General features: G+C 36.6%; 1 long non-coding RNA gene across 2 annotated transcripts in view; it reads left to right on the top strand.

Moving 5' to 3' along the window:
• LOC145715368 (uncharacterized) overlaps positions 1-19,587 on the top strand; it is a 569,759-nt gene that overhangs the window by 237,444 nt on the left and 312,728 nt on the right. The window contains exon 3 of one of the 2 annotated variants that reach the window (XR_014137429.1): positions 2,622-2,816. The exons of the other annotated variant lie outside the window; for it this stretch is intronic. This is a non-coding gene — a long non-coding RNA (uncharacterized LOC145715368). The remainder of the gene's footprint in view (positions 1-2,621; positions 2,817-19,587) is intronic. 2 annotated transcript variants of the gene reach the window in all.

The raw sequence follows: 19,587 nt of genomic DNA, 5'->3' as shown, positions 1-19,587 counted from the left end.
ACTTTAACGAAACTCCCCATTCTTTACATTCCTTTCTCAGAAGAAGAGCCCACCCCAAACCCTCAGTGGACCTACCTGGAACTTGCTGCATGGCCTTAATTGCAATTCCTCTGCTATTCTCAGATAAACTCATCTTTTTGACAATTTTGAGCTTGTCTTAGTCTACCTCTTTTTTTTAGGTCAACATCTGCTACCATTATTTGTTGTTTGTCTTCTCTGGCCTGTGAGATACTCAGGGGCAAGGACTTTGTGTTTTTCATCTTTTGGCACCCAGAACCTGATGAGGTACCTATAGTCATTGGAGGTTTAACAAAACTTTGATGAAAGAATGAACTACTGGTTCTGGTGGTTGCTTTAATAAGGGTCCACATACTCTTGTGGGTCCACATACCTACAAGATATTTTACTTTAATGTCAGAATTACCTGGGATAATACTATATTCATTGTCAATTTGGTTACTATTGGGAGAAGTTAGTCACTGATGGTGTTTAAGAAGATAATCAGAATTTTGCTTTTAGATAATCTTGTGGAATATAACATTGACTTAGGTGAGGAAAGACCGGAATTGGGAGAATCAATGAGAGATGATAGGGTTTTTTGAACATTTTTATCTTCTGCAACATTTGTTTATATCTTCTGCTCACTTTCCTACAAATAGTTTGGTTCTCTATCTATAAAGTATAAGTACTTTTAGTATTTTAGGGATACTCTCTCTCATATATCTGCAAATATTTCCTAAGGTTAGCTGTCTTTTACTTTTGTTTCTGATTTTTAAACATTCATTCAGTTATATGGAGTATTTTGTATTTAACACCCATCTTGCATGAAACTTTAGGATGAGTTCCTCAGTGTCACATGGTCTGAGTTAAAGCTTTTGCTTTAACTTAAAAAAGGGGAAACAGGAAACCAGGATGGGCAAGACTGGAGAAAGCTTGTAAGATGCCTATGATTGTTGGTTACAAGATAGGTATTTTCTCATTTTAGGAAAAGATTTTTCTAACAATAATTCATAGAAGTTTCCATCCTAAATGAGGGCTAAATTTTATTGATTTTTTCCCCAGTGTATGTTAAACTGATCATATATATATATATATATATATATATATATATATATGTATATATGTATGTATTTATGTATATATATATTGTATATATGTGTGTATATATATGTATGTATATATATATTGTGTGTATATATATATATATATATATACTCTCTCTCTCTCTCTCTCTATATATATATATATAGTATATATATATTACTTATCTGACCTATTGATGTATTTTATCCTAATAAAAAATCATCCCTGTATTCTTGGGATAAACTCTACTTTGTCAAGATGGGGGATTTTTAAAATATAACATTGAATTTAATTAGCTAGTATTTTATTTGGATATATTGGATCAATATTCATGAATGAAATTAGCTAATGAGTGTTTCCTAAGTAGGTATTATGTACTGAGGTTTCCTAAGTAGGTATTACATAATGAGGTTTAAGAGAATGTTTTTTGAAAACAGTATTTCTGTGGTCAGGTAATATATATCGTGTGTTAGAGATTCAAAATGAACAATTTTATAGGTAAGAGTTCTGTTTAATGTTTTTATAACTTGGAGTTTTCCATAGTTGTTGGAAGATAGTATATATTTTTTTCCTGTAACAGTTTCATTCAAAAAGTGGATATTAATAGAGCTCAGGCTACAATGACAAAAAGACACACATGGTTCTTGCCCCAAGTAATGCAGAACCAAATGGCTAGGGTACAGACAAGTAAACAGGCAAATTGAGTCACATTTTGATAAATGTGATACAATAGAAAAGATACAATAGGGGAGACCAGGATGCTGTAGGAGTACAGAATTTCCTATTCCAATGTGTGTGTCTGTGTATGTAGGGATGTTTTGGGGAAATTTAATATAAGATTCTTAAAAACCAAAATTGAAGCTAAAACTTATTAATATCCATGGTTCTAGCACAACTAGAAAACATGTTTTTGAAATGCTGCCCTATACTGTCGTTGTCTATGTCAGGTTTTGATATAAAAGTTACTTACACTTGTTCATTAAAAAGGAAAGATCTTTGTGGCTTTTTATTTTTTCTGCCAATATAAAAAATAATTATCTGTTTCCTTAAAGTATAAATATATTTGGCCACTTTTTTCGTCAATTCTGGCAAGTTTCTTTCCAGAAAATTGTTAGTTTTCCAAAAACATCTCTTTTTATTAACATACCCATTACACAATGTTATCTTGTAGGTACTAATGTCACTCTATTGTTACAATGTTCTTCTTATGCCAAATTCTACATACTGGTATTTTTTCTTGTATTTATTAAGGATTATAGTAAATAGAAGAACCATTATATATTGACTGCTTACAATATGTCAAGCACAGGGTGCTAAGTGGATTTCACAAAATTTATCTTACTATGAAAGAGGTACTATCATTATTGCCATTTCTGAGATAAAGAACCTGAGGATCAGCAAAATTAAGCAACTTATCTGATGTCACACAGCTTTGTAAGTGATGGAGGCAGCATTCACACCTAGAATTGTGTGAACTTAGGGATGGCTCTACTGAATCTTAGATTTGTGAGGTTTCTGTGTATTTTTCACCCCTGGAGGAGGTCATCGAAAGGACGTGACCGCCAATTGACCCCTACGCTGGATCCGGGCAATTGGAGGCTCCTTGCCCCCTCCCCTGGCCTTGGATTGTTTGTTCCACCCACCATCCCTTCGGAGGAGCCATTTTCAAGGACACAGCTTTGAGAGTAAGGAGTTGCTTAGGACATGGGGACCATATAGATGACTGAACCCAGGTAAGACCTCTATATAGCTTTTAAGATTCTGGCGGCGGCTTGGGAAATCTACTTGTCCTGCAGCTGCCCAAGACAAGCCCTGTAGTTTTAAGCGTGCCACCTAATGATCCGGAGGTCTGCCTCTTTCTTAGGTCTCTCCTTGGCCTCCGTGTACTAGGGACGGTTTGCAAACACACACACACACACTAGCTCTAGCATGTGTCTATAAATTCTCTTTTTCTCTTTTCAAATCCATTAGTTGTTCTTTTTCGCTCTATTATCTTTTCTTTCTTCCGTTTTTTAATCACACTTTCATTTTTATTAATCATTTCACTTATTTTACTTGTCCGCTTTTAACGCCAAAACGAGCACAGGGTTTTACTGTAAACTGAGTGCAATTTTGCGGTATTTCATATATTTGCATAAGAAATACCTCATATATGCTATAATCTAAATGTCTACTTGAAATGTTTATTTTCTTTGTGACATCATATTATTGAGAAGCATATAGATCATTATTAATTTTTAAATAACTGGATTTTTTTCTTCTTATCAATATCTAGTTTTATAGAGTAATCCTAAGAGGATGTGGTTTGTACAATTTTCTGTTCTTTTGGATGTGTTGATCTTGAATTGCTGTTGTTCTTTTTTTATTTGTTTATTAAATATTTGCTGTAGTCTTGGATATGGTCTTATAGATAGTATGGGGTATGGTCAAATTTTTCACTTAATATAAAAATATTTCCTTTTCAATAGGAGAATTTAGCATCTTTGTGTTTCCGATAAAAATGAATACTTGGCCCTAATTCTTCTTGTGTTGAATTTCCCACTTTCTTTTGAACGTCCTTTTTTCTATGTATAGACTGTATTTTACTTATGCTTATATTCAGTGGCTACTATTAAAATAGACCTACTGTTTTAAAGTATACTTGTGGTTGACTTTATCAAATTTCTTTTTTTTTTTTTTTTTTTAAATTTTTAACGTTTTATTTATTTTTGAGACAGAGAGAGACAGAGCATGAACGGGGGAGGGGCAGAGAGAGAGGGAGACACAGAATCCGAAACAGGCTCCAGGCTCTGAGCCATCAGCCCAGAGCCCGACGCGGGGCTCGAACTCACGGACCGCAAGATCGTGACCTGAGCCGAAGTCGGACGCTTAACCGACTGAGCCACCCAGGCGCCCCGGCTTTGTCAAATTTCTTATCAAAAAGATGGACTCTTCTTTATCTCCATGTGGAGAAAGGAATAGGATACATGTTTAATTTTTCCCCCTCCACCCAGTATACAGCCTTGAAAAATTGTTAAACACTAAGACTATTATTAAATAATCCCCTTTTATCAAAAAAAAAAAAAAAAAAAGAAAGAAAAAAACTATTATTACATTTGTTCTGATGTTCTGTTTTCCGCCTTAGGAGCATCTATAATTCTTTACTTGAATCTGTTTCTTGATATGTCTTCAATTTTTCCCCATATTTTTATCTATTTACTCTTCCTCTTCATTCTTTTTAACTTAGTCTGTTAAAAGCATTTTGACTTTCTGCCATGACCATAATATTCTTTTTTATTGATTTCCGTCTTAATTACTTGAATTTTCTATTTCTGTTTATTTAACTTTTTTTTTTTCAGTGAGCCTTTCTTAAATCTGTTTTGATCTTCATTTTGTACTTATTTTCCTAGCCTTGGTTTATTGATGGTACTTGCCTTTTTCTTTTTTTTTTTTTTTTTTTTGTTTTATTTATTTATTTATTTTTTTTAAATTTTTTTTTTATTTTTTAATATATGAAATTTACTGTCAAATTGGTTTCCATACAACACCCAGTGCTCATCCCAAAAGGTGCCCTCCTCAATACCCATCACCCACCCTGCCCTCCCTCCCACCCCCCATCAACCCTCAGTTTGTTCTCAGTTTTTAGCAGTCTCTAATGCTTTGGCTCTCTCCCACTCTAACCTCTTTTTTTTTTTTTCCTTCCCCTCCCCCATGGGTTTCTGTTAAGTTTCTCAGAATCCACATAAGAGTGAAACCATATGGTATCTGTCTTTCTCTGTATGGCTTATCTCACTTAGCATCACACTCTCCAGTTCCATCCATGTTGCTACAAAAGGCCATATTTCATTTTTTCTCATTGCCACGTAGTATTCCATTGTGTATATAAACCACAATTTCTTTATCCATTCATCAGTTGATGGACATTTAGGCTCTTTCCATAATTTGGCTATTGTTGAGAGTGCCGCTATAAACATTGGGGTACAGGTGCCCCTATGCATCAGTACTCCTGTATCCCTTGGATAAATTCCTAGCAGTGCTATTGCTGGGTCATAGGGTAGGTCTATTTTTAATTTTCTGAGGAACCTCCACACTGCTTTCCAGAGCGGCTGCACCAATTTGCGTTCCCACCAACAGTGCAAGAGGGTTCCTGTTTCTCCACATCCTCTCCAGCATCTATAGTCTCCTGATTTCTTCATTTTGGCCACTCTGACTGGCGTGAGGTGGTATCTGAGTGTGGTTTTGATTTGTATTTCCCTGATAAGGAGCGACGTTGAACATCTTTTCATGTGCCTGTTGGCCATCCGGATGTCTTCTTTAGAGAAGTGTCTATTCATGTTTTCTGCCCATTTCTTCACTGGGTTATTTGTTTTTCGGGTGTGGAGTTTGATGAGCTCTTTATAGATTTTGGATACTAGCCCTTTGTCCGATGTGTCATTTGGTACTTGCCTTTTTCTATGAAAAGAAAGGAAGATACGTATACTCTAAATTTTACTGTAACTTATAGGAACTTTTTTTTAGAGGTATACTTTTCTGAAACATTTTATATCCTATATGGAAAAGGGAAAAAAGCTTACATTGGTGTTTTCAGATTAATTGTTCTTGAATAAAAAGTTCAAGTGTTTATTAATTAAGATGTTACTGTGTTTATGCCTACCCTCCCTCTCCATAGAATAAGCCAGAGAATTCTTTTCCCTCTTCCAAGTTAACTTTTCCCTACCCCCACACCCAACCTGGCTTATCCTGAAGGTCCTCTTGTTTCCACCCTGTCTTACAAAGTTTATCCTTACTTAACTCAACATTTCAGGACGCAACCTTCTTTAAGTCTCCAACTTCCATGTACCCCTAGTGCATGCTGGGAGCTGTAGTCTTCTAAGGATGCAAAAAACCTGAGAAGCTAACAGGAACAAAGGAGGAGGGAGGACCCTTGGGATGGCTCAGGAAGTTACTTTTTAGCTTTTGAGACATGTGTGCCTATCTTTCTGAATAGTGCAGCTCCATCCAGGATGTAGTTCAAAAAATAAGAGAAAATCTTTTTCTATGTCTTCTCAGGGCCTGTTTTCAATTTGTTCTGAATATTAAGTAAGTACAGTAAAACCTTGGATTGTGAGTAACTTGTTCTGCGAGTGTTCTGCAGGATGAGCAAACGTTTCTAATAAATTCTAACTTGATAAAGGAGTGATGTCTTTCAATATGAGTAGTATGTGATGCCAAACGTCACATGATCACAACTGAGCCAATGGTTTTTGAAATTTGCTTTGATATACAAGTGCTTTGGCTTCCAAGTGTGTTTCTGGAATGAATTATGCTCACAAACCAAAGTTTTACTGTATTGTGTAGTCTGGGAATGAAGTCCCTAACCCAACACCCTGTCATTGCAGTTGGGAGAAATTCCTCTCCCACCTGGTGTCTGGTCTAATCAACTTTTGTTTGCATTGCTATTGTTAATTCTTTGTCTTGCCCTTTAACTTGCTTGTATCCTTGGATATGTTTATGAAGGTAGATAGAATGTGTGGCAGAGTCAGTTATGTTGCTACCATTTAACCTAGATATCATGTGTATATATATTTTAAGGACAAACTTTGTAGTGACAAATTTTTAATTAAATGCAAACGGTAGCATTTGGACGGGCCCCTCTTTGATTAAATTTCAACCCGCTGTAAACACTGAGGAAGCCAAACCACTACTCTTTACCCTCCTATGAAAGAACTGTTCTTCCAATCTTCTCTTATGGGCAAGGTATCATTCTGTTCATAGTTTATTTATCCTCGTGAATGTCTGGAGATTTGGGTACCAGTCTTGGTGGGCAGAAATTGTACCTTTGGCACCACAGAGAGAGAGTGCAGTGTGATGCTCAGGCATGTGGATTCTAGAGCCAGTGTGGGTTCAGATCCTGGATCTTTCTCATCCTGAATGTGTTTCTACTGTAGTTTTCTAATCATTCTGTCTTGTTTGCCCAATCATAAAACAGGGCCAGTAAATAGAGTACCTCCAGTGGATGGATATTGTGATGACTTAATAGATTGTAAGTAATCAACACAGTAAAATACTGAGAGGAGTACCTGTCACATTGTAAACATTCAACATATGTTCCCTGCACTTAAGAGAAACACATTTTTTTCTTGAGTTTTTGAAAAATTACATACAACTTAACTTTAAATACCCAATGAAGTGATTTTCCTTTGGAATACCTTCTCCAGGTGTTTTTCTGATTTCTTCATGCACTTCTGGCAAAGTTGTTGCAAAAAGAACTTTTGGTCTTTCTTACTATTTGATGTTTGTAGGGTTGCATTTCTCTCAAGCTCAAGTGACAGTGAGGAGCTGTTCGACTTCTCCTTCCTCCCCTGCCTGCCATGCCATGGGAGTAATGTTACTGACTATATAAAGTTTTCATAAGATTGCCCACTATCATTCCCGAGACACCCACGGCAATGACTAACCCAGCATGATGTTGCATTGTCAAATACCCTAATGAGATGTATGCAGAACTTTTAAAATGACTCCATTCCTCTTGTTCCAACCGATGCTCGCATTAGGCAGAGAAGAGCCTAGAGGTTGTTGAGGAGAGCAGGAGTTAGAGGCTGCTCTGATATTTTAAAGTTTATTGTTCTCGCAGATTCGTATTTCAAAGCATAGCCATCCAACTGTGTGGCACTGTAATATACACAGCTGCTGGAGGCTAGTGGGGTGATGAGGGTGGTGACTCATTCTAGAGCTCTACGTTGCAGGTCAATGAGAATGACTTGCCTGAGGGCCTTGAAAAAGAACAAATTGGAGTCCTGCTCTAGCTGTCATTTGATGGCAAGTATCCTAGACATTATATTAAATGGACCGGATATTTTTTTCAATGTTTATTTTTGAGAGACAGAGAGAGAGAGATTGTGAGCAGGGGAGGGGCAGACACAGAGGGAGACACAGAACTTCAAGTGGGCTCCAGGCTCCATGCTGTCAGCACAGAGCCCAACGCGGGCCTGAACTCACAAACTGTGAAATCATGACCTGAGCCAAAGTTGAACGCTTAATCGACTGAGCCATCCAGGCACCCCTGGACCTGGTATTAAGCTTAATGACATCACCTGGTTTTATTGGGACTGTTCTGGTTTAAGACCTGAAAATTTCACTTCCTGGAAACCCCACTGGTCCTGAGAAAATGAGTACAGTTGGTCACCATAACTGGAATTAACTACAGCTTTGCATTTAGAACAAGCTATATGAACTTGGCCAGGTCACAGGGCCTCCTTAGGTTGGATTCCTCTTTTATAAGTATTTACCTAGCAATATTACAAGAATCACATGCAATAGTGTCCATGAGTGTGCTTTGTGTCTTGTGAGGTACTATGCCGATGTCAGAAAATGTAGTCATTGAAGACATTGTTTCTTTGGGCCATACTGGTCTACCAGAGAATCTCAGAATGGAGGTTGTTAAGCAAAGCTGAAAGCCTGTGTCCTGAAGACTTCTCCAAAGCAACGGTGCACATGACTCCAAAACCAATTGGGTTGGCAGAAAGATTTGAAGGAGGTTTGGGTGTGGGGGAAAAGTGAGGGTTCACAAAGATCCCTGGCATGCCATCCTGATGAATTGATATTTGATATTTGCAATGGCTCTACTTTATATTTACGGTGGCTTTAGACATAGGTGCCTACCCAAACCTTTTCATGGCCTTAGACTAGTCTGGCCTTCCTGGCAGAACCTGCTATTTTTATATGTAAAATTAAGATAATTTTATGTAGAATCAATGATTCCTCAACTCCCTTTTGGCTATAAGGTCACATTACACCAGTGCATTTCAGATGTTAGCCATTGTGGGAGACAGGTGGTCTCTTGACCTCAATCTCTCTTAGGCCTTTTTTTGTACCTCATCACCTATTTCTTTCTTTTACTTCTGACATTCTCTAATTATCTCCTTTGTACATTTATTTGCTCTTATTTCCCTTTTGCCTCTAGAATATTAAGTTTGTGAGGAATATAGAATTTACCTATCTTGCACCCAGCATGGCAGGTGCCTGCCTAATATGTGTTAAATGAATGAGTGGACTGGACATTCATGGTTATCTTCTATGGATCACAAGCCATACTAGCTTGATATATTTTGGATGAATAAATAAATGTTGGAAAAAAATTAAATGACCCAAGCATGAATAGAATAACACAAACTTTGTTAACAATATTTTAATTTCTTCTTTTTAAAAAAAATTTTTTTAATGTTTATTCATTTTTGAGAGACAGAGAGAGACAGAGTGTGAGTGGGGAGGGGCAGAGAGAGAGGGAGACACAGAATGTGAAGCAGGCTCCAGGCTCCAAGCTGTCAGCACAGAGCCTGATGCAGGGCTTGAACTCACGAACTGCAGATCATGACCTGAGCCTAAGTTGGATGCTTAACTGACTGAGCCAGTCAGGCACCTAGCAATATTTTAATTTCTTTAAAATCAATATTGTTGATAATGAGGAGAGCAAAAGATTGTGAAGTGTACAGTTTTCAGCTACCTTTAATGCCAGGATGTTGCAGACTTGCCGATATGAGACCCTGGGTTGTAGTTCAAGCAAGAGTTTGTATTGGAAGTTTCAGGTAATCTGAAATACTTATTGAATATTGACTTCAACTGTTACATAGCATTTACCCCCAAATTCCTTTTTTCTGTATCACAAGATGTTAATACAGTCCAAAGTAAAAGATGGTAATTAATTCAGAGTATGAAAGTGGTGGGGTCTAGTTCTGCAGCGTGAGTAAATTGCCTGCTACAACTCTCTTTTCCCCTCTTCTATCCCAATTCAGCCATGGGATGTTGCCTGACGTGAAACCTGGAGGAATAACAGGGCAATGACCAGCAGGGTAGGGAGAGAAGGGAGGGTGTGTAACTCCCAGATTAGGCCTGTTCCCTCTTATGATTCACAGCAGATGTTATCTGCTAAACTCAAACAGCTGATCCTTGATTTAAAGATAATTTGTTTATTATTATACTAAACAGAGCCCGTAAATCTCTATTATAGCCTGATGAGAACCAAAGAAAATACCGTATGCTGAAAGCACCAACAGCTTACATTTTCCCAGCTTCATTCTACCCTGTAATCTGAACCACTGTTAAAAAATATTGACATTTTCAGAGAGAATTATAAGCAAAGCAATAAACAGTCCACGTTTTGTGGTGCATTAAATGTGTCTTGAGTTACAGTTCCAAGTGGAAATCAGGCTCAACTTTGGTAAACTACCAAGCACTGTGTTTTGGTGCCGGCTGAGTCTTGTCCTGAAGGCCTGTGTTCTTTCAAGCTTCTTGAATGTATCCAGTTCCACCGGGTTCACGTTCTCAGAGAGCACACTGGTTGCACAAAGAACAGAGGTTGCATAATGCCCCTATAAGTCCCATTACAGCTATTTGCACAGCTGTAACCATTATAAATAAATTACTTCATAAATTTCAACAAATGAAATCATGTTATTTTATTTTGTCTGCTTTGTCTCTTCTTTGTGCCACTAAGTCGCCAGTATGTCATTTATTTTGGCTCATTTTTGTGAAAATGAGATTTAAAGGAGAGCCCAATTACAGCATCTGAGAGCACTGTTTTCCCATCCCCCAACCTTTGTGTTTTTTTCCCCGTCAGAGGAAAAAAAATAGCTGAAAATAAGAATAGTTAATGGACGGATATACGAACAAGTATGTAATAAGTTCCTGGATCACATTTCTTTGCTTCTGGCAAGTATATTGAGGTATAATTTACATGTAGTAAAATTTGCATTTTATAGGAATAGAGTTCTTGGAGTTTTGACAAATAAGTTGACTTTTTTAAAAGTTCATTTATTAAATTTATTTTGAGACAGAGAGCACGCACCCGTATGTGCCGGGGGAGGGGCAGAGAGAGAGGGAGAGAGACTCCCCAGCAAGCTCTGCACTGTCAGCGCCCAGACAGATGTGGGGCTCGAACTCATGAACTGTGAGATCATGACTTGAGTCGAAATCAAGAGTTGGATGCTTGGGGCGCCTGGGTGGCTCAGTCGGCTAAGCGTCCGACTTCGGCTCAGGTCACGATCTCGCTGTCCGTGGGTTCGAGCTCCGCGTCGGGCTCTGTGCTGACGGCTCAGAGCCTGGAGCCTGTTTCAGATTCTGTGTCTCCCTCTCTCTGATCCTCCCCCGTTCATGCTCTGTCTCTCTCTGTCTCAAAAATAAATAAACGTTAAAAAAAAACTAAAAAAAAAAAAAAAAAAAAAAGAGTTGGATGCTTAACCGACTGAGCCACCCAGGTACCCCTGACAAATAAATCGACTCTTGAACATGAGTTTGAACTTTGCGGGTTCACTTAAACACAATTTTTTTCCCCACAAAATACGTGTATAGTACTATAAATGTATTTTTTCTTCTTTATGTTTTTTTTTTTAGTAACACTTTTCTCTACCTTAACTTTATTGTAAGAACACAGTCTATGATACATAAAACATACAAATTATGTGTTAATCAGACTGTTTATGTTATCAGTAAGGCTTCTGGTCAACAGTAGGCTATTAGTAGTTTAATTTAGGGGGAGTCAAAAGTTATATGTGGATTTTCAGCTGCATGGGGGTCAGTACCTTTTAATTCATGCCGTTTGAGGGTCATTGGTAGTCAGATGACCACCAGTAATCACCATATGGAATATTTCCATCACCATCACCATAAAGAGTCTTATAGAGTCTTTGCAATCAACCCTGCTCCCCATTATTAACTGTATTTTCTGGCCCAGACTGTCATATAAATGGAATTGGAGAGTATTTAGCCCTTTGAGTCTGGCTTCTTTTACTTAGCTTGATGTTTTTGAGATTCAGCTGTGTTGATTTAAGTATCAGTATTTTATTCTTACTGCTGAGTAGTATCACCGTTCTGCTTCCTTTCTCAAGTGAGGGTCATTGGGTTAATTTCAGTTTTGTATTATGAGTAAAGCTGCTTTAAACATTCTTGTACATTTTTGAGGACATGTTTCATTACTCTTGGATAAATACTTGGGAATGAGATTGCTGGCTCATATGGCAAGTGTATGTTTAACTTTATGAAAATGCCAAACTGTGCCCAAAGTGTCTGTTTCATGTTACATTCCCACCAGCAGTGGAGGAGAGATCAATTTGCCTCTGCCTTCTTTTCATAATTTGATGTTGTCAGGGTTCTTTTCTTACAACTATTCTAATTGGTATGAAGTGGCACCTCACTGTGGCTTTAATTTACATTTTCCTAATGAGTGATGATGCTGAGAATGTTTTATGTGCTTATTGGCCATTTGTATATCTTCTCTGGAGAAATGTCAGTTCAAATACTATGCCCACGTTCCTCACAGATTTAAACATGGAATCGCCATAAGATCTAGCAATTTCATTCCTATGTATATATTCAAAAAATTTTGAAATCAAGAACTCAAATAGATAACAGTATATAAATGTTCATAGTAACATTATTCACAATAGCCAAAAGGTAGAAACAACCTAAATATCTACTGACAAATGAATGGATAAACAAAACGTGGCATATAAATACAATGGGGTATTATTCAGCCTTAAAAAGGAATGCAATTCTGGGACACCTGGGTGGCTCAGTCTGTTGAGTGTCCGACTTCAGCTCAAGTCATGATATCATGGTTCGTGGGTTTGAGCCCCACGTCGGGCTCTGTGCTGACAGCTAAGAGCCTACAGCCTGCTTCAGATTCTGTCTCTGGCTCTCTCAGCCCCTCCCCGACTTGTGCTCTGTTTCTCTGTCTCTAAAATAAATAAACATTAAAAAAATTTAAAAAGAATGTACTTCTGATACATGCTATAACATAAATGAAACTTGAAAATGTTATGCTAAATTAAATAAGTCAGACACAAGGATGAATATTGTGTGATTCCTCTATTGATGAGGAAAAGGCAAATTCACAGAGATGGAAAATTTAAAAGTAATGTTGAAAAAGAAAACCAAAGCTGGAGGCATCACAATTCCAGACTTCAAGATGTATTACAAAGCTGTAATCATCAAGATGGTATGGTACTGGCACAGAAACAGACACATAGATCAATGAAACAGAATAAAGAACCCAGAAATGGACCCCAAAATGTATGGTCAACTAATCTTTGACAAAGCAGAAAATAATATCCAGTGGAAAAAAGACAATCTGTTCAGCAAATGGTGCTGGGAAAACTGGACAGCGACATGCAGTAGAATGAACCAGGACCATTGTCTTATACCATACACAAAAATAAGTACAAATGGTTGAAAGACCTAAATGTGAGACAGGAAATCATCAAAATCCTAGAAGAGAAAACAGCAACCTCTTTGACCTCAGCCGCAGCAACTTCTTACTAGCCATGTCTCTAGAGGCAAGGGAAACAAAAGCAAAAATGAACTGTTGGGACTTCATCAAGGTAAAAACTTCTGCACAGTGAAAAAAACAATCAACAAAACTAAAAGGCAACCAACAGAATGGGAGAAGATATTTGCAAGTGACATATCAGATAAAGGGTTGGTATCCAAAATCTATAAAGAACTTATCAAACTCAGAACCCATAAAACAAATAATCCAGTGAAGAAATGAGCAGGAGATGAATAGATACTTTTCCAAAGAAGACATCCAGATGGCTAAAGACATGTGAAAAGATGCTCAGCATCACTTATCGTCAGAGAAATACAAATCAAACCACAATGAGATACCACCTCACACCTGTCAGAATGGCTAAAATGAACAACTCAAGAAACAACAGATGTTGGCAAGGATGCAGAGAAAGGGGAACTCTTTTGCACTGTTGGTGGGAATGCAAACTGGTGCAGCCACTCTGGAAAACAGTATGGAGGTTCCTCAAAAAATTAAAAACAAAACTACCTTATGACCCAGCAATTGCACTAGTAGGTATTTACCCAAAGGATATAAAAATGCGGATTCAGAGGGCACATGTACCCCAATGTTTATAGCAGCACTGTCAACAATAATAGCCAAATTATGGAAATACCCCAAATGTCCATCGACTGATGAATGGATAAAGAAGATGGGATATATATATGTACACACACACACACACACACACACACACACACACACAATGGAATATTACTTGGCGATCAAAAATAATGAAGTCTTGCCATTTTTAACAACATGGTTGGAACTAGAGTGTATTGTGCTAAGCAAAATAAGTCAGTCATAGAAAGACAAATATCATACGATTTCACTTATATGCAGAATTTAAGAAACCTGAGAATAAGGGAAGGGAAGGGAAGGAAAAATAAGTTACAAACAGAGAGGGAGGCAAACCATAAGAGATTCTTAAATACAGAGAACCAATTGAAGGTTGCTGGAGGGGAGGTGGGTGGAGGGATGGGCTAAATGTGTGATGGGCATTAAGGAGGGCACTTGTTGGGATGAGCATTTGGTGTTATATGTAAGTGATGAATCACTGGGTTCTACTCCTGAAACCAATACTACACTGAATGTTAACTAACTTGAATTTAACAAACAAATAAATAAGTTACTAGAGGTGGGGGAGAGAAGAAAATGAGAAGTTATTGTTTAATGGATACGGAGTTCCTGTGTGGGATGATGAAAAATCCTGGAAATGGGTAGTAGTAAATATTGTACATCATGAATGTACTTATTGCCACTGAATTGTGCACTTTCAAAAGGTTAAAATGGTAAATTTCATGTTACGTGTATTTTATTACTATAAAACCATTTTATAAATGGATTGTCTTTTTATTTTTGAGTTGTAAAAGTTCTTTACACATTCTAGATACTAAGTCCTTATCAGATATTTGCTACCATTCTGTGAAGGTGTCCTTTGATGCACAAAATGTTTTAATTTTGATGAAGTCCAATTTACATACTTTTTTCTTGGTTGTGTTTTGCGTTTCATAGCTATAAAACCATGCCAAATCCAAGGTCATGAAGATTTATAGTTATGTTTTCCTCTAATGAGTTTTAGTTCTTACAGTTAGATTTTTGATCCATTTTGAGCTGACTTTTGTTTATAGTGTAAGTTAGAAGTCCAAATTCATATTTTGGATATGGCTATCCGGTTGTCCCAGCGCCATTTGTTGGAAAGGCTATTTTTTTCTTTATTGAATTGCCTTAGTACCCTTAATTAACTTTAATTGACTGTATGTGTGTGGAATTATTTTTGGACCCTCAAGTCTATTCTATTGACCTATTTGCATATCTGTGTGCCAGTATCACATAATCTTAATTACTGTGGCTTTGTAGTAGGTTTTGAAATTGGAAACAGTGAGTCCTCCAACCATGTTTTCTTTCTTTCTTTCTTTTTTTCTAAACAGTTTTGGTTATTCTGGATCCTGTGCATTTCCATACGACTGTTAGGATCAGGTTGCCAACTTCTATAGAAATGACAATTGGAATTTAGATATGGATTGATTGAATCTGTTTATCAATATAGGGAGTATCACCAATAGTAACAATATTAGGCCTTCCAGTTTGTGAATGTGGGATATTGTTCCATTTATTTAGGAATTCTTTTATTTCTTTCAGTGATGATTTATGGCTTTGGTGAACAAATTTATACTTCACTCATTAACTTTATTCCTATGTATTTTATTCTTTTGATACTATTTTAAATGGAATTATTTTCTAATTTTTTTTGGAGTGTTCATTGCTAGTGTATATAAATTAAACTTATGCTGTATATAGACCCTACATCCTGCAAACTTATTAAATTTATTAGCTATAATTATGTATTTGTGAATTACTTAGCATTTCATATATATATGTATACGTATACGTATATATATGTATATGTATACGTATACATATACATATATATATATATGTAAAATTCCATCCACAAATAGAAATGGTTTTATTTCTTCCTTTCCAATATGAATGGTTTTTGATTTGTTTCTAGCCTTATTGCCCAGGCTAGTACCTCCAGTACAGTACTGAAAGTAGTGGTGAAATCTAAGGGGACAAGCTTTCAATTCTATCACCATTAAGTATGACATTGGTTGGAGATTTTTGTAGATGTCTTTGTCAGTTTGAGGAAGTTCCCCTCTATTCCTAGCATAGTGAATGTTTTTATCATAAAGGTGTATCAGATTTTGTCAGTTTTTTTCCCCTGGGTCTATTTGTGTAGTTTTTATCCTTTATTAATATGGTTTATTACATTGATTATATTTTTGTATGTTGAACCAGTTTTGCATTCCTAGGACAAATCCCAATTGATTATGGTGTATAATTCTTTTTATATGCTGCTAGATTCTGTTCGTTAATATTTTTGAGGATTTTTATTCTAAGAAATATTGTTCTATAGCTTTCTTTTTGTGAGACATCTTTGTCCATTTTGGTATAAGGATAATGTTAGTTTCATGGAATGGGGTAAGAAGTGCTCCCTCTTCTATTTTTAGAAGGGTTTGTGATGGATTGATGTTCTTATTTAAAAGTTTGGTAGAATTTAACATTGAAGCAATCTGGTGTCAGGCTTTTTATTTGTGGATTTTTCTTTATTACTAATGCAATTTCTTAACTTGTTATGGATCTATTCATATTTTCTATTTATTCCTGAGCCACTTTGGAAATTTCTGTCTTTCTATGAATTTGTTCATTTTATTTGGTTATCTAATTTGTTGGCATACAATTGACCTTGGTATTCTCTTGTAATACTTTTTATTTTTGTAAGGTTGGTAGTAATGCCCCATCCTTCATTCTTGATTTCAGTCATTTGAATCTTCTCTCTTTTATTCTTTTAAATATTTAACTAGACTTAAACAGTCTGGCTAGCCATTATTAATTTTGTTGATCTTTTAAAAGGACCAACTTTTGATATCTTTGATTTTCTTTATTGTGGTTTCTAATTTCTATTTCCTTTATTTCTATTCATAATCTGTATTACTTCCTTCCCTCTGCTTGTTTTGGATTTGGTTTACTCTTCTTTTTTTCTAGTTTCTTAAGATGCAAGGTTAGGTTGTTGATTGGAGATCATTCTTTTTAATGTAAGAATTTGAAAGTATAAATTTCCCTCTGAGCACTATTGCTGTATCTCATATGTTTTGGTATGTTGTGTTGACATTTTTGTCCATCTCAAAGTATTTTCTAGTCTCCTTTGAGACTTCTCCTTTGGCACATTGTTTATTTAGGAGTGCATTCTGTAACTTATGCTTAATTGTGAATTTCCCAAATTTCCTTCTGTATTGATTTTAGTTAATTTTCAGTGTGGAAGTCACTTTCTATGATTTCAGTCCTTTTAAATTTATTTTATTTTATTTAAAAAATGTTTTAGTGTTTCTTTATTTTTGAGAGCGGGGGCGGGGGGAGGGGCAGAGAGAGAGGGAGACCCAGAATCTGAAGCAGGCTTCAGGCTCTGAGCTGTCAGCACAGAGTCCAAAGCAGGGCTCAAACTCACAAACCATGAGATGATGACCTGAGCCAAAGTCGAACGCTTAACCAACTAAGCCACCAGGTGCCCCATAGTCCTTTTAAGTTTATTGAGACTTGGCTTATAGCCTAACATATAGTGTAGCCTAATGAATACTCCATGTTCATTTGAGAAGAATATCTGTTCCGCTGCTGTTGGGTGAAGTACTCTGGATGTTTGTTAGGGCTGGTTGGTCAATTTTGTATTGCTCCAGTCATCAGTTTCCTTGCTGAACTTCCGGATAGTTTTTCTGTCCCTTATTGTAAGTGGCATATCAAAATATCCAACTTTTATTGTTGAATTGTCTATTATTCCTTCAATTCTATCAGTTTTTATCTAATGTATTTTGGAGCTCTATTGTTAGATGTCCATTTTTGCTTTAAATGTTTTTTTTCTTTCTCTTTCTCTCCTCTCTTTTTAATGCTCTCAGTATGCCTGTGTTGATATACTCAACAGTTTACACAGGTCTCTGATGCTCTGCTCATTTCTCCATCTCCTTTTTCTCTTCCTATTTGTCAGATTGAATCATCTCCTTAGCCTATCTTTGAGTGCACAAGTGCATTGGTTCCTTCCTTTTTTTTTTTGCCTGCTAAAATCTTCTGGCAAAGCCCTTTGGATGAATTTTTGAATTTTAATTCTTGTAGTTTTCAACTCCAGATTTTTTATTTGGGGTTTATGTAATTTTTATCTCTTTATTTCTATTCTCTATTTAGTGAGCCATATTTCTCATACTATACTTTAGTTGTTTAGATGTAGTTTCCTTTTACTCTTTCAACATATTTAAAATAGCTGGTTTAAAATAACTGTCTAGTAAGACCAACTTCTGGACTTCCTCAGGGAGCTTCTCTTTTTTGTTTTTGATTTTTCTTTTCAAATTTTTATTTAAATTCTAGTCAATTAACATACAGTGCAATACTGGTTTCAGGAGTAGAATTCAGTGATTCATACATACAACACCCAGTGCTTATCATGACAAGTGTTTTCCTTAGAACCAACCACCCATCTAGCCCATCCTGCGCTCAGCTACCTCCATCTGCCCACAGTGTTCTCTATTGTTAAGAGTCTCCTGGGGCACCTGGATGGCTCAGTCAGTTAAGTGTCCAACTTCAGTTCAGGTCATGATCTTGTGGTTCATGCATTCGATCCCATTGTTGGGCTCTCAGCTCGGATCCTGGAGCCTGCTTTGGACTCTGTGTCTCCCTCTCTCTCTGACCCTCCCCTGCTCTGCTATGTCTCTCTCTCTCTCTCTCTCTCTCTCAAAGATAAATAAACATTAAAAAAACCTCTCTTATGGTTTCTTTCCCTCTCTCTCTTTTTGTTTCCCCTTCCCGTATGTTTATCTGTTTTTTTTCTTGCATTCCACATATGAATGAAATCATATGCTATTTCTCTTTCTATGACTGACTTATTTCGCTTAGCATAATACACTTAGATTCATCCACGTCATTGAAAATGGCAAGATTTCATTCTTTTTGATAGCTGAGTAATATACCATTATGTACACACACACTTACACACACACACACACACACACACACACCTTCTTTACCCATTCGTTAGTCAATGGACTCTTTCTGTAGTTTGGCTATTGTTGATAATGTTGCTATAAACATTGGGGTGCATGTACCCCTTTGAATCTGTATTTTTGTATCCTTTGGGTAAATACCTAGTAGTGCAATTGCTGGATTGTAGGGTAGTTCTGTTTTTAACTTTTTGAGGAAGCCCCATACTGTTCTCCAGAGTGGTTGCACCAGTTTGCATTCCTATCAATAGTGCAAGAGTGTTCCCCTTTAGGGAGTTTCTGCTTATTTTTATTGTGCGTAAGCCATACTTTCTTCCTTTTTGCATGTTTAATAATTTTTGTTGGGACACTAGATGTTTTAAATAACATGTAATAACTTTGGCAGTTATTTTCTCACCCCTCCCCAGCATTTGTTGTCATTGCTGCTTTTTGTAATTATTCTTTGTTTAGTGACTTCTCTGAACTAATTGTGTAAGGTCTGTATTCTTTAGTGTGTAACCACAGAAGGTTCTACTGAATTAGCTTAGTGGTTACCTAATGTTTGGACATAGATTTCCTTAAATGCCTGGAACAAATAAATCTCTTAGTCTTTGCTTAGGGGCATGCCTTCAGCACTCATCCAGGTGATTGATAACTCTTCCTTAGCTTTTACTTCCTACTTGT

Source organism: Panthera onca, chromosome A3 (genome assembly GCF_046562875.1).
Source record: "Panthera onca isolate mPanOnc1 chromosome A3, mPanOnc1 haplotype 2, whole genome shotgun sequence".
Classification (NCBI taxonomy): Eukaryota; Metazoa; Chordata; class Mammalia; order Carnivora; family Felidae; genus Panthera; species Panthera onca.
Note: the sequence above shows the minus strand (reverse complement) of the source record. Positions and strands in the feature narration are given on the sequence as shown.